Source organism: Acromyrmex echinatior, chromosome 1 (genome assembly GCF_024713525.1).
Source record: "Acromyrmex echinatior isolate Ae372 chromosome 1, ASM2471352v2, whole genome shotgun sequence".
NCBI classification, from domain to species: domain Eukaryota; kingdom Metazoa; phylum Arthropoda; class Insecta; order Hymenoptera; family Formicidae; genus Acromyrmex; species Acromyrmex echinatior.
In genome coordinates, this window is record NC_141852.1 from 18,770,253 (window position 1) to 18,782,634 (window position 12,382).

At 30.3% G+C, this 12,382-nt stretch overlaps 1 long non-coding RNA gene across 2 annotated transcripts in view; it reads right to left on the bottom strand.

The window, feature by feature from the left end:
- LOC147911030 (uncharacterized) overlaps positions 1–12,382 on the bottom strand; it is a 12,725-nt gene continuing 343 nt past the window's right edge. The window contains exons 2-3 of one of the 2 annotated variants that reach the window (XR_015544469.1): positions 11,750–12,159; positions 1–1,169 (exon numbers count right to left, since the gene is read on the bottom strand). This is a non-coding gene — a long non-coding RNA (uncharacterized LOC147911030). Of the gene's footprint in view, positions 1,170–11,590; positions 12,160–12,382 lie in introns of both variants that reach the window. The other variant, XR_015544470.1, reaches the window with a different exon arrangement.

Genomic DNA, 12,382 nt, shown 5'->3' on the forward strand with positions numbered 1-12,382 from the left:
AATATATTAATTTTAGATTTGTAAAAAATATAAATTTTTTATTTTAATATTTTTAATAAGAAGACTGAAATCAATGTTATCACAAACAAAAAATTGTGAGTTAAAATGATTATATTCCTCAAGATATTGAAAGTTGAAGTTTTCTTCAAGATTAGCTGCCGATGAAACAGAAATTGTAATCATCAATAGTTGATAAGTTCATATCTATTTAGCTACGTTTAATTAATTTTTAATGACATATTCTTTGGACAATTTTAGTTACATGTATAATTGATGAAAAAATGTTAAATTATTTATAGATATTATTTTCTGAAAACAATTTAGTATTATATTAATATTTATATATTTACTAGTTGGCAATTACATAAGTTTTGTAGTAAAAATGTTGTATTTTTATGGTTATGTAACTTTTTAATAATTACAATATTTGAGTTACATATTTTTAATATATATTATATTATATTTTAATATATATATATATTAGGTGTTGGAATTAATTCGTAGCGTTTTTTAATGAAAGAATGTTATTTATTTCACATGAGCATTAAAAAATACATTAATGAAAGTACTTCCCATCACTTGTAAAACGCTACGAATTAATTCCAACACCTAATATATATATATATATATTATATTACTGTGAAAGTAAGGAATGATTGAAGAGTTATTACGACATCATAATAAAGATTGTTGAGTTCCGGGCAAATTGAAGAGTAATTGTAAATATTAATTAAAACATAGCATATTTTTTTGTACTGACTATTAACCTTATAATGAAAGCACTACAAAATTTGAAGAATTTATAAAGAAATTTTTGAATATTGTAATATAAAATTTTATTTACTCTTGTGTAAACGCATTATCCTAGATTCTAGAGTGAAGTATGTTCCTCTCACTTGTTTAATGGGGTGATTACAATATGGCTTAATCAGATCACCCTTTTCAATTTCATTCATGAATATCCCCTTTTTTCTTATGTCCATATTCTATTATACCCTTTCAATGACGTAACATGTCAATATTGTTACATTTATCGTAGCGCAACTTTTTTGGTAAAGAGTGCGCAATAATAAATATAATATCAGTATATCCTCGGACATATCAATAAAGGGTACAGACTGTGGACACGGTATTAAAAATAACTCGTTTCCTTTAGTTGTCTCTTCCTCCTGTAATATAAAGAATAGTCAGTAAGCCATGAGTGAATCTGAATCATAATATTGCAAAGCGCGAAAATTCATTACTAAAAAAAAACAACGTGCAAGAGTGAATCGTTTGATAAAATTTATTTAAATAACACAATTGTACAAATTTGTAAAAAATAACAAATTTGTAAATAAAAATAATAAATAAATAAATAAGAAACTATTAATATAATCGTGACATGGAAAGATATAGATAAAAATGTTATTCACTGAGTTTTCGGATAATTCCTATAAATAAAATTAACGTTTGAAATGGTCAGTAAAATGGATTGATTTAACTGCATGAGTAGGTAGAAGATAGTTGTAAAATAACTTATTCCACTTTGCAAGCAACGAAAAATTATTATTATTATTATTAATATCAAATTTGATTACCCATCGCAAAAAGTATCAGTGATATTATCATTCAGATCAATAGTAAAATCATTTGAACTAATAATAAAATTATACGGACTCAACGGTATTATCATTATCGAATTTTACCACTTGAAGCGTTCAATAAGAAAATCATTCAGTCAGTGATAAAATATCGTTGAATGTAGTCCAATAGAAATATCATTCGACTAATGGTATATTACTATTGGATATATCCAGCATTAAGGGGATGCTGGAGCGAAGGCCGAACTTGATCAAGGTCGATATTACAGGTTTTCATTTCCAATGTATAATCTGCTTACGCCCTCTGAAGTTAATATGATCATGCAGGAAATTCGATCGATTAATTATCGATATTTTTATTCCGTTTCCTACATTACCATCTTAACAGGGACGTGTATTAGGATCGGTCCCACAATGTAAGATTTATTTTGGAAAATTTTCCAATTTTAGAATTGAAAAAAAAATAAACATAATTGAAGTTAATCTTATATTTGTAGAATCGGACCTTAGAAATTTAGTTGCATTATATACATATTTAGTTGTATTATATACACATGCAATGTAGACCGTGTTCTAATATATATCATCAGTACTAAAAGTCTGTAATATATATAAAATACAGATTTTTAATTAAATTAGATATATCGATACGAAACCGTAATAGCACTTTTTTCTTACATCCAATGCCATTTTAGGTTACGATAATATATTATCATAAATGAATATCATAATATATATATATATATATATATATATAGATATTCATGCAGATATTCTCTATGTCCATTTTTGCAATATTAAAATTTTATATTATAATATGTATAATGATATATAAAATGTAATTCTAATGTTGTATATAAAAAGACATTCATGAATACGAATTACAATTACATTTTATGTGTATTATAATATATGTGTATATACACAATAACACAAAAAATATTATTGACATATTAGTGAAGACATAAACATGTTAATGAATTAATGATATATGCAATATTAAAATTATATTTTGTACATTATTGTGTATATGTACATTATAATACATATAAAATATAATTATAATTTATATTCACTAATAATGTTTTGTTATATGTTACAACAATGTTAGAATTATCATAGTATAATGCACATACAATTTTCTATATTAGATATATAGTCGACATATTAGTAATGTATAAGTACTATAAGTATCTATCTCTTTTTATTAGACAGAGTAAAAAGAGTTACATTATGTATGTGCAATGTCGTATTCATTTATATATATATATATATATATATATGAAACACGTGTCCATATATTGACAGTAATATATGTTACATCTTGACTAAACTCTAAATGATAGGAAAAATCATAGGAAAAAGTGATACTACAACTGTATTTCGATATTCATTGCGAGTACTGAAAATACGTAACTATAGATTTTCAGTATTGACAGTGTACATTGACACATGGGCCTATATAATAGCATTTTTCCTGTCGTACAATGTCATTTTAGGTCAGGATGTGATATGTATTAGCTATATATAGATATATTACACATATAATATACATAGCTATACCATTTTTTGCTATGTTTAATAAAAATATGTAGAAGTTAATCATGTTAAAATATTAGTGATGTACTTAAATATAATACACACATAGGCAATATTGTACAATATTGCATATATGTACTATAATGTGTGAATATACATACGTTGCAGATAGAAATTATCAATGCTAAGCTGTTTATGCATTCTCTGTGTTTAAATGTGCAATATTAAAATTGTATACATATATAAAATATATATATATAATGCATGTATATATATATATATATATATATATATATATATATATACATACACACACATAAAATGAGGATTTATCAGAGGATTCGTAATTTGATTATTTTTTTTAAGATGTTACGTCTGATGTTCGTTGTATATTCTGATATTGAAATATAAAAGTATATATCACTAATATTTGATCCTAAAAAAATATATCTCTTTTTATTAAACGTAGAAAAAAGAAGACATCAGTACACCTTTTTGTTATACGTAACAAAAAGAGATGAAGTAGCTACACACATATGTGAATATGAATTAGAAATATATTTTATAATGTGTGTACACATCATAATGCACATAAAATATAATTCTAATATTCACTAATAGACTGTGTCTATATTATATCTGCATGAAAAGCTAAGTATGAGTAACTTCTATCTCTTTTTATTATGGGCCTTCTACAATAACACATTAGTTACAAATCAGAAGTCAGAAGCTAAAAATTGATCAATCACAGCCAATTTTTAGCGTTTGACTTCTTATTTATGGCTGATTTATGGCTTATAATTGTAAAAGGCCCATTAAACATAATAAAAAGAGATGGAATAGTTACATATGTATGTGCAATGTATTTACGTACTGACATGTTACATCCTAAGTTAAAATGACATTGGGAATAAAGGAAAAAGTGCTATTACATTACACGTGTATACATGTATTTCAAATACATGGTTGCATCCGAAAATATATCTAAGTCACAGTCAGAGTGTTCATTTAGTAAAAATATACTTATTGTAACTTGCTGTTAGTCAACGTATATTGACCTGTAAGTGTATATATTTGCTAAAACACTTTGAATATGATATACTTACATACATTTCATAAACGTACAGCATCGTACAAAAATTATGCATGTGACTATTGACTGTGTAATGTATGTTGTATATATATATATACATATATATATATTAGGTGTTGGAATTAATTCGTAGCGTTTTTAATGAAAGAATGTTATTTATTTCACATGAGCATTAAAAAATACATTAATGAAAGTACTTCCCATCACTTGTAAAACGCTACGAATTAATTCCAACACCTAATATGTATACATACATATATGTATAACATATATATTATATAGGGTGTCCAAAAAGACTCCGGATTTAGGAGCTGAATATAAAGATGACTATAACTAATCGTAAAGGAATGTGAACGTGTATCGGCATGCATAGTACGCCAAAATATAATGCGTTGCCCTATGATTCACGTTCTACGATTCAATTACGACAATCCTTGTGCTAAGGCTATTACATAACGTTTTTAGAAAAACGTTTCAGACAAAAGTTGTAAGGTTTCAAAGAAACTATTTACTGATATTCAGTTTTTTTTCTTCATTAGTTTCTTTGTTTCGGTTATGTCAAGCAATTAGCTTTTGATTCCATCATGACAATGCATCTATTTGCATTTCTTTAATTGCAGACGCAAAATTCTATAAATTGGTTCCGTAATTGTATTTCACCAAATTTAATAATCGAAATGCTTCTGCCAATAAATTAAAAATAGTCAGTACATATATAAACGCCTTTGACATTTATTTGTAACTAGCCAAAGCACGATTTACGGCTGTGGCATTTTGTTATAACTAGCCAGCTCACAATTAATGCCTCTGGCAGTAAATTAAAAATAGTCAGCCCACGATGAACGCCTCTGACATTTGTCTATAACTAGCCAAAATATGATTTATGGCTGTGACATTTTATTATAGCTAGCCAGCTCACGATTAACGCCTCTGGCAGTAAATTAAAAATAGTCAGCCCACGATGAACGCCTCTGACATTTGTCTATAACTAGCCAAAATATGATTTATGGCTGTGACATTTTATTATAGCTAGCCAGCTCACGATTAACGCCTCTGGCAGTAAATTAAAAATAGTCAGCCCACGATGAACGCCTCTGACATTTGTCTATAACTAGCCAAATATGATTTATGGCTGTGACATTTTATTATAGCTAGCCAGCTCACGATTAACGCCTCTGGCAGTAAATTAAAAATAGTCAGCCCACGATGAACGCCTCTGACATTTGTCTATAACTAGCCAAAATATGATTTATGGCTGTGACATTTTATTATAGCTAGCCAGCTCACGATTAACGCCTCTGGCAGTAAATTAAAAATAGTCAGCCCACGATGAACGCCTCTGACATTTGTCTATAACTAGCCAAAATATGATTATGGCTGTGACAGTTATTACAGCTAGCCAGCTCACGATTAACGCCTCTGGCAGTAAATTAAAAATAGTCAGCCCACGATGAACGCCTCTGACATTGGATCATAATTAGGCAAAGCGCAATTTATTGTTATAACAATAAATTTAATCATATCACTTGTATGATAAATAAAAGTGATATTTTTACGAATAACATAAAGATGCTAACCTTTCTCATTCTGGCTTTATAGGGTGCCAACAAAAAACACACATCATAATAACCAATTTTGGTCTTCTAGAGTGCTTTCCAACAAAAGACAGTGTGACACGGTGTATTATTACAATCTTGTATATTACGATAATACAAGGATGAGATATTGTACTGAGTCGCTTGTTATAAAGCACCCATAACCTTCTCTTATCAAAGGCAGACAATATTCTGCTACTATTTTTTTCTATTTTGTGAACAAAAAACACTATATAAATATATATATATATATATATATATATATATATATACATATACACATATATACATACACATACACACACACACATACACACATATATATATATGGTATGTGTAGAACACTACTACACTACACTACATTGATAGTACTGTTGCGGCAATGATACTGTGAACGCGGGTCATACTGGTTACAGCTGATTGACTCGTATAATGCCGTTGTTTTCTACACATACAGCGTCACGCAAAATGATATATGTATGCATATATATATATATATATATATATATATATATATATATATATAATACACATACATACAAAAAATTGTTATTTATCACTCTAAGAAAAAAGATACATAATCGATATCATGATCACATTATCTTTTCCTTAGCGACTAATTAAGAAAAGGCGTTCACCGTATCTAAATTCACGTTATTGTAAAAAGACTCTCTATTATCTTTGAAGTTCTATTATTGATACGTCATTTAAATGTATTCTCCAGGTTTATTCCACTAAAAAAAAATACAAATAGATGACCAGATGTATGATGCGGTAAAGTAAAATTTTATATTACATTCTGTGGCATAAAAACGTGATCAGTAACTCTTTGAAACTGAATGTATCATAAAAATAATAAAGTAATATTTTAAAAGTACATTACATTTAGTAAAATGCATTAAGTTATTAATATGATGTTCAATCACCATTATTAAGAAAATACAATATTATGTAGGAAGGAAAATATTTTCATGACAATTTGCTGGAAGGTATGGTCGCAGCATGTTTCTTATACTATGACACTTTTGAGATACACGTCCACGCGTGAGCGGTTCGGCCGTCAAGCGTCGAGCGATTGTGAAGGAAAAGTAGGCAGCATTTCAGAAATCGGCTCGAAATGCGCAACTAATTTCGAGCACATTGAAGTATACGTATATAATTTTTGAAATTTTATAAAAAGTATATTTGGAGTAATATGTTTATTAATAAAATTTAATAAATAAAATGTTATTTATTAAATAAAAATTAAAAAAGGAAAAAAGCAGAATCGAACATAAGATCTCCAATATTCTGATCTTGCACCCAACGCCCGAGACCACGCGTTCTTGCAGATCACCTCGACGAACGCGATACATATAGTGTATGGAAAGTCGTAAACTATTGTATATCTCATCAATGTTTACGTTTTGAAATCATTTTTGCATTCGCATTTTGCTACGTTAATGAGAAAGATATGATTAATATAATTTAATAAAAAGAAAATGAAAAAATTTTAATTCGACAAAAATTGGAGATTTGAGACATCTGCTGGAGTATTGAATATTAGTCCAAGAAACCGAAGTCTGTCAAAAAAAAAAACGGAGAACTGGCAACCGTGTTCGTGATTTAAAATTCTTTCAATTTTGTTATTTCGATAGAGCGAGACAGAGAAAAAACAAACGGATAGAAGCTCCGATTGTAATCGGTGAGTCTCCGCGCGGACACGCCGAACTGGACCCGCTAGCAAAACAATGAGTCATCTGTCTCTGTCCTTCTCTCTGTGGTCGCTTGTTTCTAGCGACCGAAAATATTTTCTCGACGATCTCGACCGCTTGGCGTGTATCATAAGGAGGAAAAAGACATTCTAGACAATACTTAATTTTTATTAAATTATATTAATCCTTTGCCCTACGATTTAACTTACGATGGCGCGTGCCATAATTAATAGCCTGGAACATATTGTTTATGTTTGGCTCGATTTCTTTACCACGAGTCTCACATGATATTAGTGAAAGAGTTAATCATATACCTTTCTCATTAATATATAATAGCAAAAATGATTTCAAAACGTGATAGTTAACGAGATATAGTTTACGATTTTCCGTGTATTTTATGTACCACGTTCATAGAGGCGGTTTGTAAAAACTCAGCGTGGTCTCGGGCGATAGGTGCGAGATCAGAATGTTGAGGATCCTATGTTCAATCCTGCTTTTTCCTTTTTTTCTTAATTTTTTTTTTAAATAAATAACGTTATTAATGCCAACATATTACTCCAAATATATTTTTATAAAATTATAGAAATTATATGTGTACTTTAGTGTGCTCAGAACTAGTTACACATTTCGAGCCAATTTCTGAGGTGCTGCCTATTTTTCCTTTATAACCGCTCAACAGTCGACGGCTGAACCGCTGGATCGCGTGCGGACATGCATCTCAGGAGCGTCACAGTATAAGAAACATGCTGCTATCATACCTTCCAACATGAAAATTATCATGACAACATTTTAGCATGAAAATTATTATAAAAATATTTTCCTTCTTACATAATTGTTATTTTCTTAATAATAGTGATTGAACATCATATTAATAAGTATATACATTTTATTAAATATTATGTACTTTTAAAATATTTACTTTATTATTTTTATACATTACATTGATACATTCGGTTTTCTTTCAAAGAGCTACTGACCACGCTTATGTGCCACAAAATGTAATATCTTTTAATATAGAATACTGATAATATCAATTTAAGACTAATAAGAGTCGATACAGAACGAGATGCGTAATTTTAAACTGGAATGATTCAACTTCAATAACTCCGTGATGTCTTCTTTATTCAACATGTGAATAAAGAAGGCATGTTGAATAAAGAAGACATCACAGAAGACTAAGGAAAGTAAAGGATTGATAATTTGCTAGAAGATACGGAGCATATTTCTTAGTGCAACGCTCCTGAAATACACATCCGCGCTCGATCCGGTGCAGCTCAGCCGTCGAGCATTGAGCGGCGGCGGCGGGGGGAAAGAAGGCGACCCAAAAGTGCCTCAAAAGTCGACCCAAAATTTAATGTATTCCAATAACTATAGGAAGAATACCGAATCACTTTAATAGATAAATAAAAAATTATTTGTATGTTGCATATAAAGGCACATATAAAGGCTTTTTGATTTGTTAATTATAAAATTATATTGACATCATCCTTATAATTATATTAATCATCCTTATAATTATATTAATCGCACTTTTGCGATTTGATTGATTATCAGAATTTTCTTTCGGATGATAATTATAAAAAAAACATTTCACAGAAAGTACTGATCGACGTTACATTATTACAGAAACATAATTTTTTTTTGGATTTTTTCTAAAGGTAAATTAAAACGTTTAGAAATACACATATAATTTCAATAATTAAATAAAAATATATTTAGCCTGTAATATATGTTTGTTAACAATGTCTTCAATCACTTATTTAAAAAAAAAAAAATTATGAAAAAAGAAAAAAGGAATTGATCATGAGATCTCTAACATTCAGATCTCGTATCTTACGCGTGAGACCACGCCGAGGTCTTGCAAATCTTTTTTATGAACGTGGTATATAAGGCTCATGGAAAATCATAGAAATATCCCGTAAATTCGTGTTTTGAAATTATTTTTGCTATTATACATAAATTGGAGGGATAATAGGATTAGCATAATTTATTAAAACTTATATTTTATCTATAATGTTCCTTCTCCTCTTAATTATACACATTGAGCGGCCGAAATTTTCCAGAAAGCATTTTCGGTCGCTAGAAACAAGCGTAGAGAGATGGGGGGGGGGTGGAGAGGAGAGGAGAGGAGACGAGAGGAGAGGAGAGGAGAGGAGAGGAGAGGAGAGGAGAGGAGAGGAGAGGAGAGGAGAGGAGAGGAGAGGAGAGGAGAGGAGAGGAGAGGAGAGGAGAGAGAGAGAGAGAGAGAGAGAGAGAGAGAGAGAGAGAGAGAGAGACTCTGAAGGATAGACTCGCTGTTTCGTTCGACGAGCCCAGCTCGGCATGCGAAGTCTCACCGATTACAATCGGAGTTTCTATCCTTTTTGTTTTTTCTCTGTCTCACTCTGTCGTACTTCTGTTTCAATAATTCGTTCTGCAATTCAAGAATGTGATTTCTATCGATTCTGGCATCATCATCGATACATCAAGAACGCATGATTCCTTCTCTAAACAACGATCTTGATATATATTTCTATATATACAAAAATATATTATTATGGCGTTCCCGGCTGATAATATATTGCTGATTTATTTACAATGGTTCAATCCATTTCTATAGTTGAATAGCAATACTACTTCGTTTGCGCGCGACCGATAGGAGGAATGGCGCTTCTTACTAAGACTCGACATCCGAGTCAAAAATGTGCTGTATACAATAATTTCAGACCTTGCATAAGTAGCTGGCGATTTACAGAAAACCTCAAAGAACAATACTATGCTTGCAGAAACGAGTTACGAGCTTTAGTATAAGAACAAAGTGTATTCGAAAATTTCATTTATATGCTACGTCTGTTACGAGATTGCCGCTTGTCGTTCCGACATCCGAGCAGAAAGAAAGCTCAACCGAAACACATCACGTTCCGAACCTTGATATGCATGTGTAAATAATTCAGTAAATAAAGTTTAAACATGTGTTGTATATATGTACACGCACACACACGCGCGCGCGCGCACACGCATATATACGCACACGCACACGCATACATACGCACACGCGTATGTATGTATGCTATTATATATGCATATATATATATATATATATACACATATATACACATACATACATATACATACATATATATATATATATGTATATGTTATTTTATATATATGCATCAATAATTTACTAAATAAAATGTATGTAAAAGACAGAACAGTATAATTAAAATAATTATCTTCATTTGTATTCATATGTAAATAATATGATATGTTTCTTGTTTAGGAAGAAATTATTTCAACAAAATTGAAATAAGTAATATCATATTTATTTTATTATTTTTCCTCTCAAAAGAAAAAACTTTGACCAGGGCACGTTTTGATTGATATGGGCCTGAGTAGGTCGATAATTCAGATCATTTCTATGGTTCAGCGACGCACTTTTCATGACAGCGCCGCTGTCGGAATATCGCGGAACTAAAATACTGCTCAGTTTCATGGCTTCACGTCAATTTCACTCGTAATATACAAACGAAATTTTTGGATGCACCTTTCTCTTAAACTAAAACTCCTACCGCGTTTCTAAAAGCATGGGATTGTTCGTTTAGGTTTTCTACAATACGCTAGCTACTTTTCATGAACGTGCAAGATCTGAAACTCTTATATGCAACACATATTGTGATGTGTTGACTACAGAAGCCGATAACAAAACTGTAAGTCTTTAATTTTTTTTCGTTTTTCGTATTCAAATGTAGCTGGCGCTTTGCGTTGTTGTCGATACTTTAATTGTGGAGAAGGATTTTTCAGTCCATAAACACAGTTATGAGAAAGGTGCTTTTAAAATTTAATGATAAAACAGGACACTCCAGCATCCCCTTAATAGGAATATTATTCGATCAGTAGTATAATATTTTGTCATTGAATTATTGTCAATAGGAAAATCATTCACATTGAAAGCTACTCATTTATATAATCTAGTGGTGGTTCCAATAGAATTTTACCAATGGCAATATTTTACTACTGAAGATTTTATCACTGACCAGTGATAAAATTTTTAATAGTAAAATATTATCTCAGATAACCAAGCGTGCGATATCTCACGATACCCACACAAAATATATACTCCCGCTACCGTACTGTTACTGTACTGCCACGAGATGGCGGTGTACGGCGTAACTATATGGTAGTAGTATAAAAAGTGTACATGATATTATAGTACAATGTATCAACACTGAACTGCATACTGTTTAGGTACATCATGGTACATACCCGTACCGTATCAATACGACTACTACTATCGACAGAAGAGAGAGATTGTGGAGACCTCTAGTCAAAGACGATATACATGATAATTAGTCCTACAAAAGTACAGCGTGATTTTCTAACCTGAAAATAGTCGTTATAACATTAAAATTAAATATTAAATAGTAGCTGACTGTTCAGTTAAACTAGACAAATTTCTATCAGGACCATATATTGAACAGATGTATTATTACATATCTAGGATCATATAGGTATTCGTGGATCATCGAAGTGCAGTGGTTTCCATATGATTTTCGAAGTTCAAGGATAATGGATGGCAGTATGCAATTGAATTGATGACCGCTTCGAAGCACTATAAAATTAGTTCCCAAATTTAGGGAAAAACTTTTTTTTGTCATAATTTTATGATGTGTATTCTGGAATAAGATATTAATCAATAATAATACTCATTTTAGCAATAAAATTAATGTACCATTGAAAACATTACTAGCCAGTGATAAAATTCTCAGTGATAAAATATTACTATTGGCAAAAACTCATTCAGCTTGCTATAAAATACTGTTGAAAACACCATTCATTTTCAATAAGTTTTTCAATGATACTTTTAATAGTAAAATTATCTGTTTTTTCGCGACGGGT